The 27,273-nt window shown below is 43.8% G+C and overlaps 1 protein-coding gene across 8 annotated transcripts in view; it reads right to left on the reverse strand.

Annotated features, from left to right (window-relative positions):
* The window catches only part of CALD1 (caldesmon 1), a 172,848-nt gene extending 156,103 nt beyond the window's left edge, over positions 1-16,745 (reverse strand). For 5 of the 8 annotated variants that reach the window (XR_015803619.1, XR_015803620.1, XR_015803621.1 and 2 more), the window contains exon 1: positions 16,591-16,745. The gene's annotated coding sequence lies outside the window, so the exon portion shown is untranslated. The remainder of the gene's footprint in view (positions 1-16,590) is intronic. The other 3 variants (XM_088164545.1, XM_088164544.1, XM_088164540.1) reach the window with 2 other exon arrangements.
* Positions 16,746-27,273: the final 10,528 nt, after the last annotated feature.

The following is a 27,273-nucleotide window of genomic DNA, read 5'->3' on the forward strand; positions in this document are numbered from 1 at the left end:
AAACTTCAGTGGAGCCACATCAGTGCAGAGAAATCATGGATCAGTTTGATCCAGGTCATGGAGGCTAGACAGTGCCACACTTGCCCATTTTATTACTTAAAATTTTTTAAACTCCAAACTTTAATACACAGACTCCAAGCTACTGCCCATCAGTACAACTTCCATTAAAACCCCATGCATTTCATGCATCCAGAGAAATCAGGTTTGTGTAAAATAAAAACCAAAACAGTTGCCCAAGAGATGGAAATCAGTAAAGACCTACTGATGTTACAATGATTTACAGAACCCAGGAGTTCAGCTGAGCAAAGCTTTCTGCATTTGGCATTCTCAGAGCACACACAATTCTCTCCCTTCCCCTCCTCAGATTGCCATCAAATGCAGCCCTGTAACAGAACTGTTCTTTTCCCCAACTTGGCTTCAAGTCATGGCTGCAGCTCTCAATAGTATATAACCTGTCAAGATAAAATATGTTTGGGGACATGCAATCTCTGCTGAGCATTTTATTGACTTAACTCTACCATTTCTGAAAGGCAGCCAAAATTCTTTAAGGTTTTTAAATGACTTTGTTTTCTAAATATTATCCATGCACAGATATAAGAACACAAAAATCCTCAGTCATTTGTGTAATTTGACTTATGTGCCATGCATTGCTCATCATGATATATTAATTTTCTTTTGCAAGCAAACAAAACAAATCCCAGCTACAAGCTGTAAGGGACATACACAATGTAGAGTTATCCTGGGAACCATTCAAAGCAGGAATTTTACCTACATAATTTCTGCAGATCATTCAGAAACTACAACTTTGCTTCTTTATAAAAAGGGCAACTCAAAGCAAACCAAAAAACCCCACAAAGTTTAGGTCTTCACTGCATCTTTTCTTTCCAGATACTGCATGAGATCCAGGATGGTTAAGATCAAGATACAGAATTGTTACTGATGCCACAAAAACACTCCCAGTAACAGCTCACAGGAGAAAAATGACTCTTGGAAAGACCAGAATATGTGACAAGAAGAATGAGGCCACCTCTCAGGAAGATCCCTGGCTACTCAAGACAGTTGTTCCTAAACGTTAAGCCTCACAGAAAGCCATTCTAAAAACCCCAATGCTCTAAACTGAGACTGAAATTGTAAACCTGATCATTCGCTCCAGTTTGAATTAGTGATCCAAAAATCAGTTGGTCCACATTATTTCAATAGGGGTTCTTTGTGAAGAGGGATTTAAAACTGCCCAAGTGGAAGAACCAGAAACCTGCAAGATCAAAGAGCAGGAGCAGAAAAGCTCAGCAGCTGATGATAGCTTATCCAGCATTAGTTCTTGGTAGGCATCACTTTAGTTAATAACATCACAATGCACTTACCAATGCCAGAGCACCTTTCATTAAAGCACCTCTAAACACTTCTAGACCCTAATTAAGCCTGAAGCCACAGCATTCCTGTGAAAAATAGCTGCTGAAAAATCTCCCAAAGGTCAGGAAACAAGAGTGCTCTTATGGCAGATTAATAAGGCTCCATGCACAACAGGAAATGACACCCAAGTCTGGAGAATAATGAAGGGACCCACACCAGTGCAGGGCTTTGTGCCAGTGTGTGGGGCTGTGTGCTGGGCTTTGCACCACTTATTAATGGTTTGTTATCAGTTTTCTCTGTCTTCCTTCAGAGCCACGATTTACAGAAACACAACTGAGGCAATTCTTGTGTTCAGGCTTGGATGTTTATTGTATTTTATCAGAAATTATAGAAAGTGTGACAGCACCTCCAGCTCCTTGCTAGAAGTGGGGAAAAATGGGCACAGCTGAGCCTGCTTCAAGGCCTTTAAAAGCCAAACAAACCAATAAAAGTTTAGCACCTATATTATTTATCCTTTTGACCCAATAATAGATTCCTACAAGCTTTAGAGTGGCATTTGCCTGACCAGTCAAAGGTCACTGCCTGAGTTCTGTGGAGAAGGAAGAAGATGAACAAAGAGAAAGACACCACCCAAAATTCTCCATCTTGTCCCACATCCACCACTATACTATAAAAATCTCAAATTTAAAACCCATCACCCAGTGAAAACACACACACCTAACCCACTGCACATTTGTGATTTCTAACTCATTATTTGTATTTCCAAGCCTTCTCCAAGGTTCCAGCTCCAGAGCAGTGTTTTCCAGGGGGTCTGTGCCTGGAAGCACAGAAAGCTCCAAAACTCCACATTCCTGGGATCCAACAGCAGTGCTCTGACCAGAGACAGACCTGGTACAGCCTTTTGTGATCTTATTTTCACCACAGCAATCACTGGCCAAGGCTGGAGAGCTTTGCTGCAGTCAGCCCCTTATCTCTGTGCTGCTGCAGAAATCCCAAATGGCTTTGCTAGGTAAGTAACCGAGGAAAAAAGGGCAAAAATTCTGCTAAAGCAGCACCAGTGACAGAGTGCAGAGTCCCACGTCCTGCTCTAGCAGACTGCAGCCCTGAAAGGGATCAGTCACAGCTTCAGACGCCTCAGGTGCTCTTGAAGATTTTATCAAGTGTTCAATTTTGAAGCTGCTCGCTTAACTACAGTTTTACCAGAGATTTTGAAATGAAAAAAAAAAAAAAAAAAAAAAAAAAAAAGCTGCTCTCACCAAGATGCTTTAAACAGAAGAAAACAGTGGGAAGAAGTGCCAGAGGTCAGATCTGCAACTCTGTTTAATTCACTTTAATGTAGACACAGAAGAATGCAAAACAATAATTTTTCTCTTCCATTCTGCCTGCAAAGCACAGCTCAAGCCATCACCTCTGTCTTCTGACACCAGTCAGCTCCAAGAAACAGGTACCTTAATGTTAAACCTGGCCAGCTGTAACACATTTGCTAAAGTAATTACATTTATTTTTACAGATTACATGGGTTTAGGTTTCACTTACTGATGTACTAGAAAATCAGAAGTTTTAATTTTGCAGCTAAAGTTCAGCACTGTTATAATCAAAGACAGCACCAAGTGCCTAAAGCTGCTAACCATACACACATTTTAAGAAATTCAATACTGCAGCTAGCATGTACTACAGGATCTGGATTTCTTATCTGATGGCTCAGAGTAACTTGTGTCCATTTCTCTTTTCTCTGTCATCACCAAGGCTATGATAATTAGACAGCAATTACCTAAAAGTTTAAATCTTTGGTTTCTCTACCTACATAAATTTATGCACAAAAAATGATATTATTCTCAGTTTGATGTTAACAGCTGAGGGTCCTAACAAAATCTGGTACTTCTGGTCATGGAGCAGTGACTGAGCTGTTTGAAGACAGAACATCATTCCCAATGACATTTCAGGTCCCATTCCCCTCAGCAAGCACAAATACAAGCTGGGAAATGTGAAGCCACTGACTGGATTCAAATGGGTAAAAGTCAAGGGCAGGCACATATTTCTTTGGGCAGTCTCCATATTTCTGTGGTACAGTCAGCTGTTAATAGGAAAAAAAATACTAAAATAATATTCAACAGGTAAAATTGACAAAAAAATCCCCAAAACAGCCAGAGTTGTTCTTTTAGGAGAGCAGCTCCCAATCCAAATGATGACAATTAAAAGTTCCTAAAAGCACTGCTTTGGGGAAATGCAGATTATATTGTGCATTCCAAAAGAGAAATTATTACTTTCAAAAGCTGCTGGAAATATCTCAGCACAGAGTACAAAGAGGAGAGTGCCTACAGCTCCTGATGTGCAACATCTCTAAAGGTATTTCACTGCCTTAAGGGTCACCTCTGAATAATGTGCTAGGGATTTTCAAATCAGATATTTTCCTCTAGAACCCTTTATTTAGTACTCTAGTGAACGTTTTCAGTATTCACTCCAGTGAAGCTTTTTCACTATTAAGGGAGAGGGGAAATAATTGCTTTTTTTGCACCATTTTGAGATATATTTTGTAAAATGACAAGTGGTTAGAAATTAATTTCACCAAAGGTAAACGTGGGCACAGACTGCACAGGTTTCAATGCAATAAGCAGTACATTGCCACAATGTGATTGCCTAAAAGCTACTTCAATAAATTGTCAACAAGCTTTGTATTGCTGTGATATTAAACCAGAAGTAGTATGTCATCAGTAAAGTGAAGCAAAAGATGTACAAAATAAAGCAATCAGGTAAAAAAAGAAAGAAGTCTGGGACTGCACTGTCACTCAGTTTCACACAAAACAGCAAAATATTCATATTCACACAAGATATTTAACACTATGCCCTCTTAGGATGGCTGGCACACCCCAAAGTTTTGAACTGGCACACTTGCCCTCATAGGGAAAAATTGGATGCAAGCACAGCTGGCTCCCCAAAAGAGATTTTAGGGATTGCTGAATAGAAAAAGTGAAAATTGGGTGGTGAATTGACTTAATTATTCAATATAATACAACAGTTGAAGATCTAATTGCTGAAATTTGCAGGATAGCAGCTTACTTCTATTCAGTCTCCTTTTTTTCTATCCCTTGGGAAAAAAAAAACCCACAACACTGATATCACCTAAGGAGATTAATTAAGCTTGACAAAGCTTCTTATTTACAGTGGGAATTTGAACTTAAAATTGGACATCCCAGTGAGATTTTTTTTTTTGCACAATTCTTATTGCAGGTCACATGAAAACAGCATGCAATGGACTGGAAAAAGACTCAGCTGGTGCCATCCATATAAACATTGTAAACCACTAATTGCATTTTTTTAATGAAGGAAAAAAAATGTATAAACAAATTCCCTTTGCAGAATCAGTGATTTCAGCTGGGTGGAATTCTGCAAATGCAGAATCAAGCAGCCAAGTTGGGTAGCCACCACTGTCTCTGTGAATACTGAATAGGGGCATTATGTCCACACAGAAATTGCATGTGGGGAAGGAGGGCAGGTCATCTTTCATGAACACAGCAACACCACCAACAAGTGGAGTGTGTTTGTTTTCTACTACATTTCGTGCAAATGTCCAGATGTAATTTATAACTGAGATATAAATGAGACATTCCATCTCATCCAAATGGCCCTTCAGCTGAAGCCAATTGCACCTGTACAAATGCAAAGTCGCTGCAGTACATCAAGATTTTCTTGCTCATATTTCAGAGGGATGTTTTGTGCAGCGGGCAGCACCAAAGCTGTATGAGAAACAGCTGTTCCTGTGAACCCTCCTGCCATGGATGTGCTCCAGAATAAAATCCTAGTTGTTCATTTCTGACACACTTGTGTCAACTCTTGCATCACTTTCGGGCACGGCAGGATTGGGTGCAGCACCCTCTGTCTGATCCCTCCATCCCACACTGCATTCCAGGTTACTCTCAAGCCTTCTCTTCCCAAACCCAACTGTCTCAGCCTTTTACCATAGGAGAGCTGCTCCAACCCTCTGCTGCACTTGGTGACTCCCATGGATTTGCTCCAGCAGGCTGATGTCGTTTTTGTGCTGGGGGACCCCAGAACTCATGCAGCACTCATGGGTGGGGTGTCCCCAGAGCTGAGGGGCAGAATTGCCTCCCTGCCCTGCTACCCACATGCCTTGGGATGCAGCCCAGGACACAATTGGCTTTCTGGGCTGCAGGTTCACACTGCCAGGTCAGGTCCAGCCTCTCCTCCACCAGCACCCCCAAGCTACTGCAAAAAATTAATCCTGGCCTGGCCAAAACTGGGACACCTGTGGATATTATTCCTTGGGATGACAGAATATTTTAGACCTGTGTGTCTTGCTGTAGCAGACAGAAGTGCCAACCTCTGCCCTTCTCTCTCACTGGCTTTGCACATGACCCTGGCCAGTTTTGTCTCAGTAAAGGCACCTACAGCATGCACAGTGTTGTTTAGCACATACGAGGCTGACTGAATTTGGTAAGCACTGCTCAACTAAAAACAATATTAAAATAGAAATATGGGGTGGTTTTCAAGACAGAAAAATGCTGGAAGCCAGCAAAAGAAAAGGATTTCTGTGCTGTATTCAAACATGAGCTCTCCCACTGGAGTTGCTCTCTCAGCAGCATTTAATTTCCTCAGGGAGAAGATCTAGGGAGAACTAAAAAAAATCACATCTCAAATGCTTTCAGCAATCGGCTCTGTACTTCATGCCTGCCACTGAGAATCTGGCAGGGCAGTGCAGCTGGCAGGATCCTTTCTGCCTGATGGCATCTACGTGAAACAAGTTGGTGATCTCAGACCAATTATGTAAGAACGTATTTCTGCATCACCACTGGAAATAATTAGCAGTTGTATGAACCACAGGGACACCAGCTTCTGCTGTGCTTTTTCCGTGGACAATATAATTAGCTTTGGCTCAGACAGTGAGCACTTAGAAACCTGTAATAGGCTGAGAAGAGGCTTGTAACCCCAGTCTCTAAGAGCTCGCTTTAAATAAGTAGATAGGGCCATTTAAAACATTCCCTATACTTTATTGCCTTCCCCCCCTCAATTTTGGGCTACAGATCAAGCTTAATTACCATCATTCTGCTTTCCTTCAAGTCCTCAAGGAAAGTAAAAATGAAAGTTAACACTACTGAATTCCATAGTCTTAAAACATTTTCCCTCCATCACCGGGAGTGCACAGCATCAGCTGCAAACCACATTACAAGGAAACTTTACACCACACACCTGTAAACATCCCTGTTTCAAACACTGAGTAAAGCAAAAAGCATCTGAAACCGGTGTTTACATTGGTGGGAAGTCCTGCTAAAATCAAGGAAGCCAGGTTAAACTCTGCACCTAAAACACAACATTTCAAAGCTCACACCAAAGAGGCTGCAGGCTCCAGTTCCAGGTGTGCCTCAGGTGCTGCTGTGCAGGAGAGCAGAAAGCAGGACCAACAAAACAAAGGGAGCAACAAACCAAGACAGCAAATCCCTCCCTTGTGTCCTTCATTCACTGTGAACCAATACCTGTCACATCTTCAACTGCATTTCCTCACACCCAGAAAAAACAGCAAAGCCCATCTCACAGCTGCAGATTTGCTGTAGAACCAAAATATCCCTCTTAAATAACATCTCTACTGGACCTGAAGAAGTTTTAAAGTTCTTCTGCCTTTTTGAGACCATAGCTACATTTTCAATAAAGCACAGCTACCTCCCTCCAATTTTGCAGGATTCAGCTGAGCTGAAGGCTGAGTTTGAAAGAAGATGCATTATTACCCAATTCTGAAGAGTTGACTAAAGAAATAAATAGTCCTTATTTCACTGTTTCCTTGCATATTTTCAAGGCAGAATAGCTGTACACGTAATGCTTTTGTCTGAAATGGTTTCACAGTTAACAAAACTTTGATATGGTTGAAAATAAGGAGCCAAAAACATGAAGCTCCCTGACAACAGTCTAATTTTGCTCTATTTTCCAGTCATCTAATCAAAGAAACCTAAGAAATCCAATAAGAAAAACGCACTCTAAGAAAATTAGATACCTCTTTGGTCTGCCCTGGCACATTTTCCCTGCAGTCCATTCTGGATTTACACAGGTGCTACTCAAAGCAGAATTTGGCTGCTCTCTCTCAGGTGGCCTGACACATTTACTGCAGTGTGCAGATATGCCCATATATTTTATACCTATGTAAAGCACATTTCCCAGACTAAAACCCTCTCCCAGAGAGTCTCCCTAGGTCTCTGTCTGATTTTGGCTTCATTTACTCCCTTGCAAATGAAAAGCATTTCCACTGAAGCCAGTGAGGTAACACTTGTCTTAAACATGTGTGAGATCATGTCAGAGCCATGGTCCATAATAAAACCAGCTGCTGGTAACTCCTCTACAAGTTTCCATTCATTAGGGCTTTTTTTTTTTTTTTGCATGAATTCACATCAGCAATATCCATGGGCCAAGAAATACATTTTAGAATGAAAGCTATTTCCCCTTGCTAAAATCTAGAAAGTGCAGCAAATTATCCCAACCCTCAGTGAAAAAAATGACAGTTTATTGTATTTTGTTAATAAACAGAGGTGTTTATGGACAAAACATGTGTGAATGCACTTTTGGGAATTATCCTACACTGCCTCCAGGATGGGGACAAGATGACCTATATATGGCTTTCCCAGCTTTTCTGTTTTCTGGGGGCAGACTGGTGTTGGTTATGGGGTTTTTTTTATACCTATGGCTTCTGGTATTTAATCCTAAATTGGGAAGCACTGAGAGTGCCTGCTTAAATTCAGCCTCAGCATCTGTAAGCATGGAACCAGGACCAACAAGACCAGTCCTATTCTTGCTAATGCCACCAGCCTCTCCATCAGTGCCTCTCTATTGCCTTGGAGGGTCACAGGAGAGACAGAAATAACGTGCTCAGATTATAATGTTTTTTCCAGTTCATCACACCAGTCTCCAGGCTTTCAGAAGTGTGTAACTGTATTTTGTCATATAAGTCAGATTCACAGCCTGTCACCACTTCAGTACGTTCATTTATAACAAAACATATTCCCTGCACATACAGTAAATTCCTTTCATTTTTCACTAAGATGAACTGATCTTTATCAGATACTCTGACACAGAAGGCAAACACACCATTACTCCCTCTCCACTTCTTAATATTAAGTTTGCTATACACTGACTCCAAGAAAGGAGCTCACATCTATTTACAGATGAACAGAGGGGGAAATAAAAAAGCAAATCAAAACAAAATAAACTGCCTGCTTTGGAAAAGCAGTTAGGTCACTACAGCAGATGGCACAAGGATGATGAAGTAGTTTCTGGTTTGACAAGTGAAGCAATAAACATCTTTACTGACCATGGGGACAGTGCAGAGCAGCAGAATTCAACACCATGAGCTCCTGCAAAGCTTCTCCACAAACAGCCAGGATGGGATTGCACAAACACACTGAGCAGGGTCACAAATCATTCAGGGGAGGGGAAAACCAAAGGGAAAATTATGCCCAAACAAGCATCATTTACACTTTCCTCTTTTAAGAGGTAAAAGAAAAACAAAGCAGTCTCTCTTTGGAATCATGGAGACTGTAAAAATAGAAGAAATGAAAAGCATTTTTGCCCATGCAATAATACTTATTGTGATTATTACTCAAGGACTTTTTCCAAAGGCTCCAGATGCCATTTAAAAAGCTGATATAATGCAGAGTTTCTCACAATCCAAATCCTGAATGAAAAAATATGAATGAGATTAGATAAGCAGTTATTTTGGTCTCCAAATTGGCTACCCCTGATCCTTCTAAGAGATGGAAAACAGAATTATTCATGTGCTACTACTGCATTACCCAACAGTCACAACCTGACCATGCTTCTTTTGGCCACATTCAAGCTCCTCAGTGGCCATGTCTTAGCATGACTTTGTGATAATGTCAAAGGCCACCTCCTCAGGAGTACTGCTGGCCAGAGATGAAAAGTATTTGCTGGTTTTAAATCCAGGCAACCTGTCCTGTGGTGACTGTGACACCCCATGTCAAAAGTGGCCTCAAAACATGAGTGTGGTGTGGAATGAGGTTTAGTCTGAGAAATCAAATTGATCCATCAGCCTTCCTGGCCACAAAGATCTGTCTTTCCAGCAAAATCATAGCAGAGAATCTCTAAACTTACCAATATGACACAAACAATGTATTTCTAAGGTGCTCAGTGCAAAACAACAAAAAACTCCAGGAAATCTCCATCAAGCAAAGTACATCTTGCTGCTCAATTATTGCACTTAAACTTTCTCCACGTGAAATAAAAATCCAACTACACCAACTACTTTATCCCCATGATTTTGATGGCAGAGAGCACGCATCCCCAAACAAAATAAACTGAAAAGCAAGGATGCAAACACAACTGTGCTCCGAAGATTTTGCATCTCAAGGTTGTCTGTGTCGAGTTTCACCACCCAAAAATTGATGGGATGGAAAGAAAATCCCTGAGAGCAACATGGAGCACTGGGAACCCCTTCTGCAATTCCCATCCAAAGCACATTGCTCCCTTCCTCCCCCCAAAAACTCATCCCTATTTATACACACACACATATTTGCTTCACTCCTGTGGCCCCATCCCTGAAAAAGTGGCATTTAATCATTGATTTTCTTAAAGTTAGTGCTTTATACCTGGTGAGAATGAGATTTTGTCCACTAATCCCAGTTTTTAGCTATATAAATGCACACTAGATGCACTGAAGACCAAGGAACTACGTTTATACATGCACTGGGGTAAAGGAAATGCTATTTTCTTGTTTGGGTTATATGGTGGGGGGAGAGGAAATAGACTGGTGTGTCTGGTTTTAGAAGGAGGGTTAAGTGGCAAGCAAAACTGACTGAAGTTTACAGGGATCTAAATAAAGGAGCAAGAAAAAAAACCTGCTCACAGAGCTTCTAATAACACACAGCAGAGAAAACTCCAAGCAGACTACATGCAAGAGTTTCTGCTTTTCCTTTTTATTGTCAGAATGTTCCTTGATTGCATCTCGTGTCGAGTGGATAAGCCATTTGCTGCTGAGGTTTGAGGAAATGAAGCTCAGACCTTTCCTATATATGGCAGAGCCTTTTAATCACCAGGGAGCAAGGAGCAATGGAATTTTCCTGCCTTTCTAGGTTTGCAGTGCCCTCTCTTGTACAAAATAGCATTTCCCAGTGAATGCTCATTCCTGGGATTTTGACCCAGCTTCCTACTGTCATTGTCCTTCAGGGGATGTGTAGAAAATCAAACAAAAAGGGCCAGCTTCTTGATAGCAAGCAGCTCACAGGGAATTCTGAATTCCTCTAACTCAAGGAAATCAAACAGACTAGATCCAATGTATATTTTAAAAAACCCTCAATATCATTTATATCACTAAATGTGTCCCAGCATAGCTACTGAAATGAAGTTCAGATTCAGGCCAGCTAATGCCCAGGTTCTCCCTCATTTTCACCAATACAGCAGAAAAGAAATAAGTGGTGTTTTAAATTACTGGGACAGCAGTAGGGAAATTCTCAGCTGGCCTGCTTTTGTCAGTATAATATACATTAGCCACAGAAATGCTTGGCTCTGTATCATCTGGATTGCCTAAACGTTCTTGCTCATATTTACAGCAATTAAAATGCTGCACTTCAGTCTTTATAATCCCAGTTCTGTTTGAAGTGGCAAAGCAACAGCTGTGGCTTATCAGACATCTGAATGAAACTCCTCATTTTCATAGCAGGGGTGTGGCTCTGCACATGGGGAAATGCTGTTCCCAAAGCCAAACCAAGCAGCAAAACCTCTCTGCAGACCCACAGTGATGCTGACTGCAGGCATCCTGCAGGTCAAGCTGTGCAGGTAAAGGAGAGCTGACCAAACCTTTTCCAACCCACTCCTAGCCCCACACATCACAGACAAACTCTTGGAACTTCTTTTCCAAATTTATGAGTTTTAACTAGGCCAGAGCAAAGCCAAATTCTCCTCAGCTCAATGACTGTAGAAATTGCTGGGAGAAATGAGGTTATCACAGGGTCATTAGGAAGGTGCAGATAAAGTCCTTTGCCTCTCCCATCTGCAGCTGAACCTACTCAGACTGAGCAGAAATTGTTCTCAGTACAGCAGCTGATAGAGAAAGAAATGGTCTGGGCCATCACACTAGCACTGCTAGGTCCTCTGAAATGGAGAGGAATTATAAAAGGTCATGCCTTTGTGCTTCTGGGATGAAAAGATTTTACCAGGGTGAACTTTGTGGCTCAAGGGAAAAAAAAAAGAAACAAAATCAAGTGAGGGCCATTTCACCATTAGAGAGCTCACTGTCAAAGAAAATAATGAAGTGGGAAAAGGGTAAAAACATGGCCTGTGGCAGTCAGAAAGACAAGAGAGAACATCAAAGCCTTGCAAATAAGAAACAAACAATGGCCTGATCACAGACTGCTTCACTTGGGCAGAGCTCCCTTTGAAGATGACTGGGATCCAATGGGCACAAGCCTGCAGGATCGAACCTTGACTTCTGCTGCTCCTGGAGGAGAGCTTGTCCAGCCCTGCTCTGCCTCCCCCCAGGCAAATTCAGCTCCTTTGCACAAGGACACACACACACACACCAAAAAAAAAAAAAAAAAAAAAAAAAGCTGCCTACAAATCTTTGTTTACATTGCTGTCACAGGTTCAGTCTCCCTTAGCCATTTAAAAACCGTGAGCACTAGTTCCTCCTCAGCCCAGGTTATTTAATTTTTAAAAGGAACATGGTGATTTCCATGCCCTTTAGGTCTGCACATGCTTGAGGGAAGATTGGGAAGGCCACACGTGCATGGATGTGCAGTGACACTATATTCCTGCATTTAGCAATACTTTCCTCTTCATGTTTGTCAGCCTTCTGAATAGATCCCAAACCAGAGCATTTACAGCAAAACTTTATCTCCACAAATCTATTTATAACCCTTCTATGAGCTAAATTCCAAAGATTTTTTTTTTTTTGCCATTTAAGGACATAAACCAGAAAATGTGCAAACGGGTGGGTTCCACTTTGCTTCACGCCCTCCACAGCAAGTCTGAAGGGAAAATGCTCTTTATTTGTATTCTGTACACACGAGTGGGTGTGGAAACATGCAAAGTTTCCATTGCCCTGAACTCTTTCCCTAATATTTTCCCCACTGCAGCTTGGCCTGGCCTCAGGGCTTACAATTTCAACTTCTCTCATCAACATGAGACTGAGCAAGCAGATAAGGTCCAGCAGCTTGCTGAGTAGTTTTGCTTCCAAGCTTTTGACTCTATGGTGGATCTGTAAGCAAAAGCTGCCTTTGTGCATTTTTTTTGGAGCACACATGACAGCTTCACAGCTGTCCAGATGCAGCACAAACAATTCAAACTTCAAGCACACGGGAAATGCCCTCCAGACATGACAGCACATTGTCACCACTGAGCCTGGCCCACCTTCACCCCATTCCCTGGGCTCCAGTGGTTTTATACCCATCATCTAGAAATCTAACACATATCTGTGTGAACACAACAAGGAAAAAAAGCCTAAGATGATCTGGGAAATCAGTCAAAAACAAGGTTTCAGCCAGTGCCTAAACTCGGCATTTTGGTATTGCAAATTCTTTATAAACACTAATGAACTAAGCCCGGCAGCCCCATGGGCTAAATACAGAAAGGTTCAGATTATCCTTTACTTGGAGATAGAGAAACAGACACAGGGCCATTAAGTGACTCACCAGGTATTTATGACCACAGGAAAAAAATTCAAAGGAGAAATCACTCCAGTGGCTTAAGATATTGCTGGGGTTTTTTTTCCCTTTCTTTCACCTGCTTCCTCAGCTATTTGGTCCTGCCTTCACTGCAAGCCAGCAGGACAGTCCCCACAAGCAATTCTTCCTGGCTTCAACCCATAAACACTGCTGTAGATAAGATTTTGTGATCAGGAGGTGCCCCTATGCTTCGTGGACAGAATTTTCCCCTCTTGAAGGGCAAGAAAAGGGAAAGAGACACTGGTTTGTGGTGGTGGTTCCAAAGGAAAAATGCATTAAAAGGAGCACCTTTGTAATGCAGGATGTAAACCACACAGCTAACACAGCAGCTAAGAACAGTGTTACATTCCCTAACCTTTTCGGTTGATCAAATCTGTTTCAAGAAATTTTAGGAGCAAGCTCCCGCGGGGGTGGGAGGGATCCCAAATTACAGAGTGTCCTTCCTTGCTGGGCTAGTCGAGTGTACAAAAGCATCAGGAAAGAAAAAAAAAAAAATGTTCTATAGCTCAACTGTCCTGTGACCTGGGTGTTTCATCCAGAAAGGTCAGATCTAACATGACCTTCAAATGCCTCTGAGTCAAATTTCAACCTCAGCCAAACCCTTGACAAGCAGCAGCTACACCTTCCAAGCAAGACCAGCACCCCAAGAGGAGGTGCCTGCACGTTTTGTAGGTGACTTCCTTCCAGTACAGCTGCCCCAAATCCACCCTCACCCACTGAACCCCTCAGCAGCCCTGCACAAAGCCAGCAAACCATCCCCTGCACACACACACCTTCCCCAAAGCAGCAAATTTCTCATTACAAGCTGCCAGGGGGCAGTTACTAAGAGGAGACAATTTTTAAAGAATGAAAGCTCTCTTTGAAGGCAGGCTCCCACTCTGTGCAGTCACAGGCTTGTGTGCCCCAGGCTTTGTACACCTGGAGCCCAATCCTGCAAACTCCCTATAAAGCTCCTCTCAAAGGCAATCAAAAGTGCTCCCAGGACTGCACTTCCCCTTCTGCCCTGTTGCCTTTTTTGGTGCTTTCTGCCATACCCAGGAGAGTCCAGAGCAGCCCTGCAGATGGACAGTTATGATCTCCTGGCCCTCTCATTCTTTGGCATATATGGTTTCCTGTCCCTCTTGGTTCACACACTGGGATCAAATGTTCCCAGCTGCACCTTTGGCAGATAGGGGTTAAGAACTCCACTGATCTTTAATACAAAGTAAAACTCAGGCAAGCCCACAAGAACAGGTCTCATGTAAGCAGCTCCTGAGAAATCAGGGGGTTTTTTTCCACAGCCCCAGAACATTCCAGTTGTATTTGTCCTGCAGGAAGGAAATCCTGCAGGCTCTCACTTTTCTGCAAGGAAAAGATCACCCCCACAGGCAGGGCTGCTCCAGCTGTGCAAAGGGAAGTGTCAGACGAGGAGGAATTCCAGTCAGGCTCCTGACAGAGCCTCCCTGGCATCTTCATGGGACAGCAGCCACCCATGAGAAAAGCCTTGCCCTACCTTTGTGGTCTCCCCACCTGGAATAAGCAGCACTGCACCCTAATCCCGGATGGGGCTGAACAGATGCTCTGTGTCACATTCTGGCCCCATGAATGAGACCAGTAAAAAAAAAACCTTCCCATCTAAATGCACCTCAATTTTCCCTGCAATGCCAGCCAGAGGAACTTACACCCTTCCCCACTTCCCTTTCAACTCACCTATCTTTAATTTCCTGTCATTATTGCATTGTGTCTGTCAAGAATTAAAAGCACAAGGGAAGTGACTCCTTTCTCAGGCTGCTCCATGTCAGAATAATGCTGTGAGTGTATGAAGAAGCAGTTGTAGAAAATCCCTCATTCTCCTGAAACATGCTTACATCACTCACTGTCAAAGTGTATTCAGAGTACACAGGACTCCCTTTGCATCAGCCCCTGAATCCATTAATGATGGTATTGATTTCACCAGGATTAATCCTGTGAATGAAGGCTGTGAGAATTGATCCTCTTGTCATTGCAAGTGGCAACAAAGAGGAGTTTTCAGGAAAAACAAATTATTTCAATTGAGTCTCTTGTTTGCAGACATCTTATCTGGTATTTCTTCCCTCCCACCACGATTTAGAGTCTACATTAACATATGCAGGTTTTATTATCAAAGCAGCTTCCCCAAACAAGGCAGACCAATCATTTCTTCAAATATTTTGAGAAAAGTTCTGCCCTGCTTTACCTTACAGGCAATTTAATAGAGCAAATGGACTAAAAGTTTTGCTCCACTTGTAGTTTATGTTGAAATAGTCTGATCCATTGATTTCGGTGTGTGTAGTTTTAGGGTCCCACCCTGTCTAAATGGCAGGAGAAAAAGATGAGACTCACTGCTACATTTAATGACACAGAAAAAGAATGGAGGCAGAGCCCAAGGGTTCTCCAATGGCAAATCATACAAACACAATCATTCACAGTATGGTATCTAAAATAGACAAATTATAATAAATACATGGTTCTTACAAAAAATCCCACTCTGCCTCCTTATTTTCTTTGAGCTGCTGCCAAGGAGGGAATGTGTTATTTTCCCAAATTATTCTCCTGTCTGCCTTTTAGCAGGGGAAGCCTTCTCAGGCAAAACTGTACAAAAACTTCATACTTTGAGAAGAAATTCTCCTTTGAAAACAAATACTCCATAAAAAAGTCATTTCAAAACAGTTATGTTTTCATTCTTCCAAACAACATTTGACACATGAGACAAATCTATTCTATCCCTGCAGGTCTGGCCAGAGCTTAGCAGCTTGGTCAGTGTCTGCAGCTACCAAGCATTCATCTGCAGCTGACTTCCTCCCTTCCCTCCCTTCATTTTCCCAGCCCTTTCCCTGAGAAATTCCCTGCTATGCAGAATACCATGCTAGCAGCAGCCAGCCTTGCACAATGCTTTCCAAGTGTCCCAACACGTCCAAGGAGCTGGGAAGGGGAGCCTGCTCTCCAGTTCTGACAAACACAGACCCAGACTTCCAAGAGCTCCAGTCCCACCCAAGCAAAATTTTTTAATCCCCCCCCCTCCTTTTTAACAGGAAAGACGACTTCACAAGAAACATTCTGGCAACGCATGTTGGGAGGCTGAAAACAAAAACTGATGCCATCTATTGTCAACAATCCTCCTGTGAAAGGCTGCCAGGGGGGACAGCGGCGACTATCAGATCACTTACACTAACCAGGGCTTCACGGTATCGCTTACTGCCCCGACACTGCCCTTGCAGTTGGAAGTCCACGTATTAAGTTGCAAAATTGAAAAGCGATTCAGCGGACCATAACACACTGAAAACTTTCTCAAAAAAAAAAAAAAAATTAAAAAAAATAATAAGAAAATGTGGGGGGAAGGAAAGAAAAGGTAGGTAGGTTAGGATCAAAAATAGAGTGATGGACCAGCAGAGATCCTGGCCAGCATCTCCTCACCGGGGTCCAGCGGGGTGAGCAAACACGCATCCCCCATGCAGCCCTCCCAACATCTGGAAAGGAGGGGGCACAGAGAAGAGAGGAGGAGAGCAAGAATCATCCCCGACAGCCCGGCTCGCTCCCAAACAAACACACCCCGCCAGCCCTTCCTTACCTCTGGCTGCAAAGTTCTCAGCTACTGGGAAGGAAATGAATAATAACTGGGGCAGCGGAGAAAGGCACAGCAGCCCCGCACACACACACACACACACACAGCCCTATTCAATAAAAGCGCAGCTTTCCCTTGGCCCCTCCCAAAAAAGCCGATGCTAAGTGAACACACACATCCCCGATGTTTACAATTGGCAGGCGGCGGAATGCATTGTCCTCGATTTATTCTGATGGGCGGCCAATGGCTGAGCTAAGCCAAGGTGGGCTCAGCCTGCCTGCAGGGATGCCTGTCATTCCCCAGGCATGCTCAGGAAGCCACTCATCAGAAAACCAAGACCTAAAAAGCCTCCCGAAAATTCGTGCGAGCTGCCAAAAGTGTCTTGCTACATGCCCTTTTTTGGTTATCCTTAGCAGGGCCTCTGAAAGTAAATCCTCTGTCAGGAACAATCATAAGAAATGTTAATCTTGGAGAAAGAGGCTGTCTTGTTCAACAGAAACGGGGCTTAAAAAAAGGAAATGCGCTGGATGGAAAGGGATACAGTAAACATATTTACTTTTTGCACCAGGTTTTTTTTTTTTTTTTAAGAATATCAAATAAATAATTTCGCCACAGCTAAACTTCATTGTATTTTTTTTTTTTTTTAACGAGGACCACATGTAAAAGGCAACAGAAACGCTCTGCTGTGCAAGCTTGGTTCTGCAGAAAGAGAGAGACACCAGTGGGAAAGGCACATGAAAGATGAGTTGGCAGGCTTCACAGCCTGATTCCATTTCAAACAGTACAATAGAAGTTACAGATAGAATAGCCATGTTCTGAAAAATAACTTTTAAAGGGATTTGAAACTTTGATGATCCTTGGCATGCTGGATTAGTTGGATACATAGGTTTAGTTTATAGGTCTACAACTATTCATCTAGAGATCAAATCTGGTTCACTTACTATGAAAATAGCCTTACATCTCCTTAATGTGACCAATACTGGCACTATCTTTGAATATTATCAATAAAGTAAACCTAAATTAATTTTTACCTTTGTTTTGCTTTAATGATTGCACACTGCAATTTAATTTAATTTAATTTAATGATTGCACACTTTGCAAATTATGCAGGTATTTCAAAAATGGACAAACAGATAAAGACTGATCATGGAAACATACAAAGTACATAAACCAAGTGTGAAAATAAAGAGGAAAATTATTGCCTAGAAAACAGCACAGTGCAGAGATCCCAACATGTACCAGTCACTAAGAAAGGCTACACAACAGCTGAGTGCTCTAAGGGAATGAGATTCCAGAGCAGGAGATGTTCTGCAGGTTCATATTTGACAATAACATACACATAGTTTACCCCTAACTGGTTTAGTGTAAGATGACTTTGCAGCTGAATGGGCTAAACTATTTTAATGCCTTTCTGGGTTCCTTTTTTCTGGTAACTGGGCCCCACAGATTTAGTCACATGTGTAATGCAAGAAGGATCTAGTCCACAGACAGTAAACTAATCCTTATAGCATAAAAAAATTCAAAGAGAGACAAATCTATGCAGATTTACAGCAAGAAATCATAATTATTCTTAGGGCCATTTTAAATTTCACTGGTTTATTATATGAAGCAAAAAGTGGTGTTTGTTTTTTGAAGGCACTTTTTTCCTTCACTTTAACAACCCCTTGGAAAATTCTTCTAATGCCAGACAGCTGCCATGATGTGGCTACAACAGTTTTAAATATCAAGAGTAATACCTACAGCATATATGTCACTTTGTTTTGTGGGATTTACTAGAAAAGAGAGAACAAAATCCTTGTTCTCAGCCATTCTATTAAATACAGAAATTATTAGCTTATGTATCCATGACCAAATAGAAAGAGGTAGTGACATTATTCAGGAAGGAATTACAAATCTCTACTGGATCTTAGCATCCCCTAAATTTTTAGGGTGGAAAACGTTGAAGAATCCAGGCTAAGAGAAAAGCAGGATTAAGGGATGTGGACTCTCAAAAGAGAAAGCTGAAGGGCAGGAGTATCCTCAGGTTCTCATTCCAGCATGGCCATCAACCCCTGCAAGCTGAGTGTCCACTGCAACAGGGAGCTGGAAGGGAGACACTACCTAAAGCTGAAAGCAACTGGGGGGTCTTGTGGTATTTTAGCTTTTTTTTTTTCTTACCATTACTTTGCTACTCCCTTGCCAAAGCATCCCAAACTCTGTGTTCCAAGTCACCTTTCCATCAAAATTCACAAAAAAACCCAATTTTGCTTTGAGGAAATGACATGGTGAAAAATAAAGTTTGCATCCTTCTCACTCAAGTGAATTTCACTGAGAGGAACTTTTGATTTCCATGACTTGAAGCTTTGAAGCCAATAAACTGTCACAGGTCCCAGAGTTTTCCTGGAGATGCTACTGGAAACCTGAGCTTTGAAGAATGCAGAGTTAAGTTCTAGTGGATGCCCCTCTGCATCCTATGACAGGAGCCACTTGTAAATGTAGTTATAAGGTGCCTAAATCCACAGTAGTAACAATTTAGGGAACTCCCACGGTAGTCCTTGCCCTAGCCACCAGGACTGCCTCTCTAGCCACATCCTCCCCTTTGCTTTAACAATGAGACCCCCTCTGTGTCACAGCCCAGACCTGAAAATATTTCCAGGACTGGAATAACCCAAATCCTGGTTTATGATTGAAAATATAAGACATAGGGGGGAAAAATAGTGTATGCAGAAATTAAACCCCTAAATCAAATACAATTTTTTAATCAATACCTTATCACAGTGAGGAAGGGCCCTGCCAGTGCTCATTGCTAAGCTCTGAAGTTTGATAACACAGGGCAAGGGTGGGACTGCTTGTGATAAGAGTCAAAGCACTTACACATTTTGGGTTGTTAGTGCATTCTTGGAGACCTCAGCCTGCAGTCTCTCCCTCAGAAGAATCATGTTAGAATTACCTTGGAAATCTCTGAGACTGGGGCTCTCACAGGTTGATCAACTTTTCCTGCAAAATTTACAGTCTAAAGCTGAGGTAAAGCTGTGGTCTAGAAATACAGTGTAAATCATGCCCTGGGGTGCACACAGCCCTGGCTGCTGTGTACAGACACTGAACCATCTGCATTTTGTCACCACAAAGCCCTTGAGGCTCAGCAGGCAGTGGTGGCCAGAGGGTCCCCTTGGGCTATTGCTGGTCCAGCCTCAGAGTGCCTTCCCAAAGCTGCTGTGATGGCAGAGCTGTGATCCCTGCCTGTAAAAAAAATCTTTGGGGCATTTATGGAGGGACAATATTTTGCTTTTCAAAATGAAGCCATTTCTATTATTGAGCTTCCCCAAATTATTTTTCTTTTAATTTGGCATGGTGCAGGTGAGCAGCACTGTCCCACCACTGTCACTGCAATGTCTCCAGCTGCCATTCCAGAGACACATCCTGAACCACCCACACCTGCACATTGCCACAGCACAGCAAGATACATATAGAGCACCAAATACACCACGGGGAAGGCTATTCTTCCCATCTGTGCCAAAATGGTTCTTGTCTCTCACTCCCAAATTGACTTTTTTTGTTGTTGTCTTCACAGCTAAGAGTAAGCCAAACTCTCCTAATGTTCACAGCAAAAACACAAATCTTTAGAAATTAACTTCTCTCCAGCAACTAGCACAGATGCTCCACGCTTAGGGTGGGGGACCAAAGCTCTGCTTTGGAGAATCACAGCAGTGAGGGCTGCAATAACCATCCCCATTCCCCAGCCCAGAGGCTGATGCAGAGAGGCAGGACCTGAACACAACTCTCAGCCCAGAAAACACCCCCAGACCCAGCCCAGCAAACACCCCCAGACCCAGCCCTGCACGTTTGGGTTCCCTTCACAGCACTCCTCACATCTATGCCATGCAACATTTTACTGTGAAACGTCTGCCATCCTTTGTCTCTGAGCACCACAGGGATGGTAAGGAGTCTTAACAAAATATAAATATACAAAGTACATCCCTGGAGGGTCACATGGCTGGGGCAGAGCCTTGGTCCTACCCTGTAAACTCTCTAGAGCACTAAAAGAGGGTTTTGTCTAAATACTGGAGTATTCAGCCCCTGAAAAACCAGGCACAATGCTGCATCATCCTTCACTTTCAGCCCTTCCAGAATATAAGTGCTAAGTGGAACTTCACCATCAAAGATGAGGGGGACTTTTTGAGATTACACAAGATGTCCAGGCTAAGCAGATGTAGAAATTATGTCGAGATGGACATGACTAGTATCATCACCAGTCCTTTATTAAAAACTTTTTATGCCTTCTTTGAGTGAACTTCTCTCAAGCAATTCTGACTCCTTTCCTCAGAGGCAGCTCCACACAGCTCTGACTCCTTCTCTCCTCTCTGCAAGTTCCCTTCTTCCTTCTGCATGACTGGCTAAACCCCAACCTGTCCCTTACCCAGCCACCTAACCCTGTGTGTTCCTCACACAGCATCTTCTCACCTTGTCTGTGCCTTGCACAACCACATATCCCTTCCTCCTCACAGCACAGCCAGCAGGATCCCATCCCAAATTGCAGAACGCCACCCTAAACTGCAGCAGGATCCCATCCCAAACTGCAGCAGGATCCCATCCCAAACTGCAGCAGGATCCCATCCCAAACTGCAGCAGGATCCCATCCCAAACTGCAGCAGGATCCCATCCCAAACTGCAGCAGGATCCCATCCCAAACTGCAGCAGGATCCCATCCCAAACTGCAGCAGGATCCCATCCCAAACTGCAGCAGGATCCCATCCCAAACTGCAGCAGGATCCCATCCCAAACTGCAGCAGGATCCCATCCCAAACTGCAGCAGGATCCCATCCCAAACTGCAGCAGGATCCCATCCCAAACTGCAGCAGGATCCCATCCCAAACTGCAGCAGGATCCCATCCCAAACTGCAGCAGGATCCCATCCCAAACTGCAGCAGGATCCCATCCCAAACTGCAGCAGGATCCCATCCCAAACTGCAGCAGGATCCCATCCCAAACTGCAGCAGGATCCCATCCCAAACTGCAGCAGGATCCCATCCCAAACTGCAGCAGGATCCCATCCCAAACTGCAGCAGGATCCCATCCCAAACTGCAGCAGGATCCCATCCCAAACTGCAGCAGGATCCCATCCCAAACTGCAGCAGGATCCCATCCCAAACTGCAGCAGGATCCCATCCCAAACTGCAGCAGGATCCCATCCCAAACTGCAGCAGGATCCCATCCCAAACTGCAGCAGGATCCCATCCCAAACTGCAGCAGCCCCTGCACCCCAAACTGCAATTTACTCTCAACTAGCTGACCCACTCTTTTATAACATCCAACCTCATTGGGCAGACAAGTATTTCCACTCCTCAGTAATCAGTACAGCTCTAATTCATTGGGGAAAATCGCCTTCTGCACTATCCCTACAACCAGATCTTGTAGGAAGCCTTGTTGCCAGGGTCAGTGACACCCGTGTCACTTGCTGAAAGGGGAAAGGGGAAAGGGGAAAGGGGAAAGGGGAAAGGGGAAAGGGGAAAGGGGAAAGGGGAAAGGGGAAAGGGGAAAGGGGAAAGGGGAAAGGGGAAAGGGGAAAGGGGAAAGGGGAAAGGGGAAAGGGGAAAGGGGAAAGGGGAAAGGGGAAAGGGGAAAGGGGAAAGGGGAAAGGGGAAAGGGGAAAGGGGAAAGGGGAAAGGGGAAAGGGGAAAGGGGCCCCCAGGATCAGCTCAGGAACTGGGTTGGATGAGGAGCATACCCAGAGAGAAGGCAGCAGCAGGAGCAGCTGAGGTTCACCAGCTCACCCTTGGGCTGTCCAGCAGACTTTGCTTTCCCCTCCTTTGAGGAGCAGCAGCAGGAAATGTGCTCTTCACCCCCGGCTGGCTCACACCTCCTCTGCTGCTCCAGGCCAGCACAGGGAGCATGGTTTGGCTCTGCATATTTTCTCAGACCTCCTCATAGCATAAACAGACCCCAGTGCTGGTTTCTCCCAGCCCAGCAGACGGTTCCTAAATGATGCTATGGCTGTGCCATTTCCACAGCTCATCTGAAATCACATCTCACACAGCCAGGCTCCAGCCCAGGTGCTGCAGATCACAGCTGTGCCCCTCTGACACCAAGGTGAGGGAGCTGAGATTTGTGAGCCAGCCACCCAGCTGGCAGCTCTGTCTGGGGGATTGCTGCTCAGGGCAGGAGGGAGAAGCCCACACACCACGAGCAGATTTGATCATCCTCATAATTACCTCCTGGGCACAGACAAGCTGCTTCTGTGTTAGACAGGCAGAGGTAACTTTTTAGGAAAATTTTACACATGCTGCTTCAGGCAATATCTTTTGGCCTGAAACAGCACAATCCATAGGACTTCAAAGCCACCAGCAAGCTCAAAGAGGGTGTAAAAACGACCACAAAAGAGAGCAGAGAAATATGAGCATCTCTTCAAACGCGGGGCTGTGTGCAGTGCAGTGTCAGTCAGCTAAAAATAAAAAAACCTAGAGCTGCTTAGACCCAGTAACAAGGGCTAGCAATGTGAGTACTGAGAAGGGTGCACTTCCTAACAGGAATCCCAGCCTCAGTCTGCCTAGGACACGTTCATATCCAGTGGAAGAGCCCTGCAAGGAGCTTTTCCCATCATGGATTTTTAGCACATTCCCAGGGCACTAAACCTCTCACTCCAAGTGCCCCAAACCTCCCTTGAATGGCAAGGACCGTGCTCTGCTTCTACCTGAAAAGCAATGCAATTCTTCAGAGTGCCAACCAAAGCAATCAGTGAATAAACAACGGATCCTGTTTAAGGTGCAGGAATCAAAAAGCATGTCGTGCATTAGTCCATGAAAACCAAGCAAGGAATGCAGGGCAGGAGATGATTCCAGCTTTCAGCTTTCCTAAAGATGTTGGGAAAGAAAGGCCCCCAGGCTACAGGGAAGAGACTGACCTAGCACCCTGAGAGTAGGATTTAGTCAAGAGTTTCCATGAGCAGTATTTCCTCACCTTGGATTAAAGCAATTAAAACTTTGGCATGTAATTATGCCTCTTTTCCATTCATTTTGGTGTGGTATATCTACCCATTTCTGCTAGGTGAGGTATTTTATTTCTCTGAGTTTAGACAACGAAATATGTGCAAAGCTCATTTATACATGATAAAAGATGAAAAAAAAACATCCAAAAACCCGCTGGAAAAAGATATTTTTTACCCACAACAAGAAATAACTAATCATGGACACAGTGACTTTACCTCACTAAAAGCAAAACAAACAGCATAGTGGCCCATATTCCAAAGAAAACAGAATACCTGAATTTACTTTTCCACTACAAAACTAAGCCTAGCTATTAGTACACAGTGCCCCCCAAAGAACAGAGACTTCACAGCACCTTCACTCACTAGCAGAAAAGTAAAAAAAGAACTCTTCTTCATTTCTTCCAAAAGTGGGAATTTTACACACTTTTTCTGCAGGTGAACACCAGGTAAGGGAACTCTGCTCTCAGGAATCACTTTTTAAAAGGACATGCCTACTTCTCACACAGAGTGCAAACTATGAACAGCAGATGTGTATCGTTTTCCAAGCACCCCCATTTGCCACTGCCACTCATGAAAAATTACACTCAATGCATGTAGCAGTGCTCGAAACTTTACACTCTGTCTCCATTTGCCTTATTTTGAGAAAAATCAGTGTGTTTGCCCCGAACAACTGCACAGTGCACACTCCTCCTTGTAAATTTGGCTTTAATTCGAGTATTGTTTTCCAGGCAGAAGAGATGGTGCCATCATCTGCTTTTGCAACCAGCTTACAAATGACACAGCTGCTGGTACAGGCATTTTGAGGGTGAGGCATGTTCCTTGGCCTTGATTCTCCCCTCAACTTAGACCAGGCTACACCAAGAATCAGCCTAATCAAATCAATATTCTCTGACATCTCCTATTGTCACAGCAATGTGAGAACCAGGCCCCTTTGTGCTCTGATGCTAATGAACCATTCAGCTCCAGCAGCTTGGCTCAGGCAATGAGCACAGGCTGGGGCAAGGTCATTAACTTGAACTCAAATGAAAATCACAACTTCCATGGGCAAAGTCCATTTAAGTCCCACACATGGCCGTGTTTGCAAACAATACGTGTGATCTTCATTTAGATCTCCTGTGCAGCTCTGCCTGCTGTAACAGAATTCAAAACTTACAACTGATTCTCCATCCCTAAGGATGGCAAGCCATGGAGAGAGAAAGGCACCTCAAGCAACTGAAGGCTGTGCTTACTCAATAAAATGAAGTAGAGGTAGCTGCTGGCAGGAATACCTGATTCTGACAGTATTTGCTTCAAACAGTGAATTTATTATTGTCCCAATTTACCACTGCCTAAGGGGAACAGTGTGAATACAGTCACCACTTTACAGCCAGCTCGTGCTTTATTTTATTGTCATATATTTTCTTGCACCTCCTCCAGACTCAAGAAGCTCTAACCAGTCTAGGTCACACTGCACACCTATAAAGACAACCTAAATTCTTTCTGTACAGAGCTGCATTTCCATGCCCTACAGGTAAAACACAGAGCAATAGGAAGCAAAGAGCTCTGCTCCCTTTTCCAAGACTGAAAACAAGGGACTGAAGATCCAGCCTAGACCCACAGTGTTCAGACATTCAGCTCAGCCTGTGTATCAGTGATGATGATACATCTGAGCACTGGGAAGAACCAGACAGAGGTGAGAGCACCCGGTGTCTGCTCTCACACACAGAGGGCAGAGCTGTGTTTGCTCAGCTCAGAACAAACTGCAGCTTTGTGCCTCTCTCTGAGCACTCACATGCTGGGCAAGTGAGTACCCTGCCCCAGTAAAGAGCATTTTCAGGATCTGCAGTGCCCTTATCTCACCCTCTCAACTTGTGATGCACTGGCAGAGCCACGACTGGAAGCCAGCAGTGCCAAACTGTGCCAAACTAGAGCAGCCTGTGGCTGTGCCAAAGTCACATGGGGGATCTGTGGAAAGAGCTACACAGCAGAGGACATCCCTCCCTCAATCTGCCTCTGGACAGGACAAGCCTTTGCCACTTCCTTGGAAAAGCCAAATTCCTGTCTGTGCCAAAGACAACAGATTTATAGGGAAGAAGAACAGGCATAGCAGACAAAACCTCAACAGCAGTCCCAGGCATTTTGCTAAGCCAAAACCCCTGCCTGCCCTTGGGTTTACCCAATGGAGGAAAGAGGAACTGCAATATCTGCCTCAAAAGAATTTATTGGAAGCAGATGAGGAGGCAAATGAAGAAATATTAGCAATATTCTGTAATGCCACAGACCAAATTTGGGAAATGGATATGGGAGGGCACCAAATCCCTGACATCCATCTAGCAGCATTTACTGCCTGGGCATCTTGTTCCAAAGCTGGAACCCCACTGAAACAACAATGTCTTAGGTTGCAATGCAAGATGTAATCAAAAGTATTTATTCCATAACCATCTGTTGAAAACAGGTGGAGCAGTGTTCCTTATAACTCAGGGGGGGATATCACCCTGTTAATGGGCCAGCTGTTAAAACCAGGTGGGGCAATGTTCTTTATCTCTTCCATGCCCCATAACTCCTGGGGAAATATCCTCTGTTAATGGGCCAGCTGTTAAAACCAGGCAGAGCAGTTTTCTTTATCTGTTCCAGGACACATCCTTTGTCTAGGAAAATATCTCCTGTTCATGGCCATGCAGTCCCAGGGCAGGACTGATAAAATTCCATCATCCCATTGGGAGATGCTCCAGCCAGGGGGAGGAGCCAAGCATTTCCTACCTAGATTAAAACTGAGATTTGGAACAGCAGAGCAGCCTTTTCCCACTGGATCCCAGAGGAAAACCAGAGCCTTCCACATCATCCCTGCAGCTTTGGAGGACAACTGCACCTTGTGCAGGAGCCCTGCTCCAGCAGAACCACATCTGTCACTGCAGGAGGATGCAGCCACCATGGAATGGGACTGCACCAAGCCCTGACTGACTGAGGGGGGCAGCTTGGATTCTCACTCTGGCAGTGTTTTGGGATTTTTTTTTGTAATACTGTATTTTTATTTGGATTTTTCCTGGTAAAGAACTGTTATTCCTATTCCCATCTCTTTGCCTGAGAGCCCCTCAATTTCAAAATTATAATAATTTGGAGGGTGAGGGTTTACATTGTCCATTTCAAGACAGCTCCTGCCTTCCTTAGCAGACCCCTGTCTTTCAAACCAGGACATACAGTTATCCCTACTGCAGCATCACCAAGTCATGTCAGCCAGGATCCAAGCTCCCATGGGCTGGTCCCTGCTCACAGCACAGCAGCAGGATATGGAAGGCACATGCAGGGCTGGGATTTCCATGTGCCAAATCCTTTGTGCACAGGCAGGGCTCCAGATCAGCAATCCTAGGGAAGTATGAACCCCCAAGGGAGTTTCTCTAAAGATGCAGCATTTAGTGTAATAGTGAACATAGTGGGATGCCTTTCCTTGTCCCCTCTCACATGGAAAGAGAGGGCTACTGGGGTTTTGCCAACTATTCAGTTCATCCTCTCCAAATCTAGACACACCCAGCTTTCTGTGAAGTGCTCTGGGTTATGTCCCCTCACAGGCAATTTCCTGCAACAGCTTTCTTTAAATAAAAGAAACTAAGTATTAATTTTTTTTAAAAAAAGAGCCAGGACAGAAGCCTCCATGCTGTATATTTTTACATTGCATTTCATTCTGGGCTGCCTACCCACTGATATCCTCAGCCCATCCCAATTGTTAGTACTGATGAAGTAACATGATAGAA

Source organism: Sturnus vulgaris, chromosome 5 (assembly GCF_052056855.1).
Source record: "Sturnus vulgaris isolate bStuVul1 chromosome 5, bStuVul1.hap1, whole genome shotgun sequence".
Lineage (NCBI taxonomy): Eukaryota > Metazoa > Chordata > Aves > Passeriformes > Sturnidae > Sturnus > Sturnus vulgaris.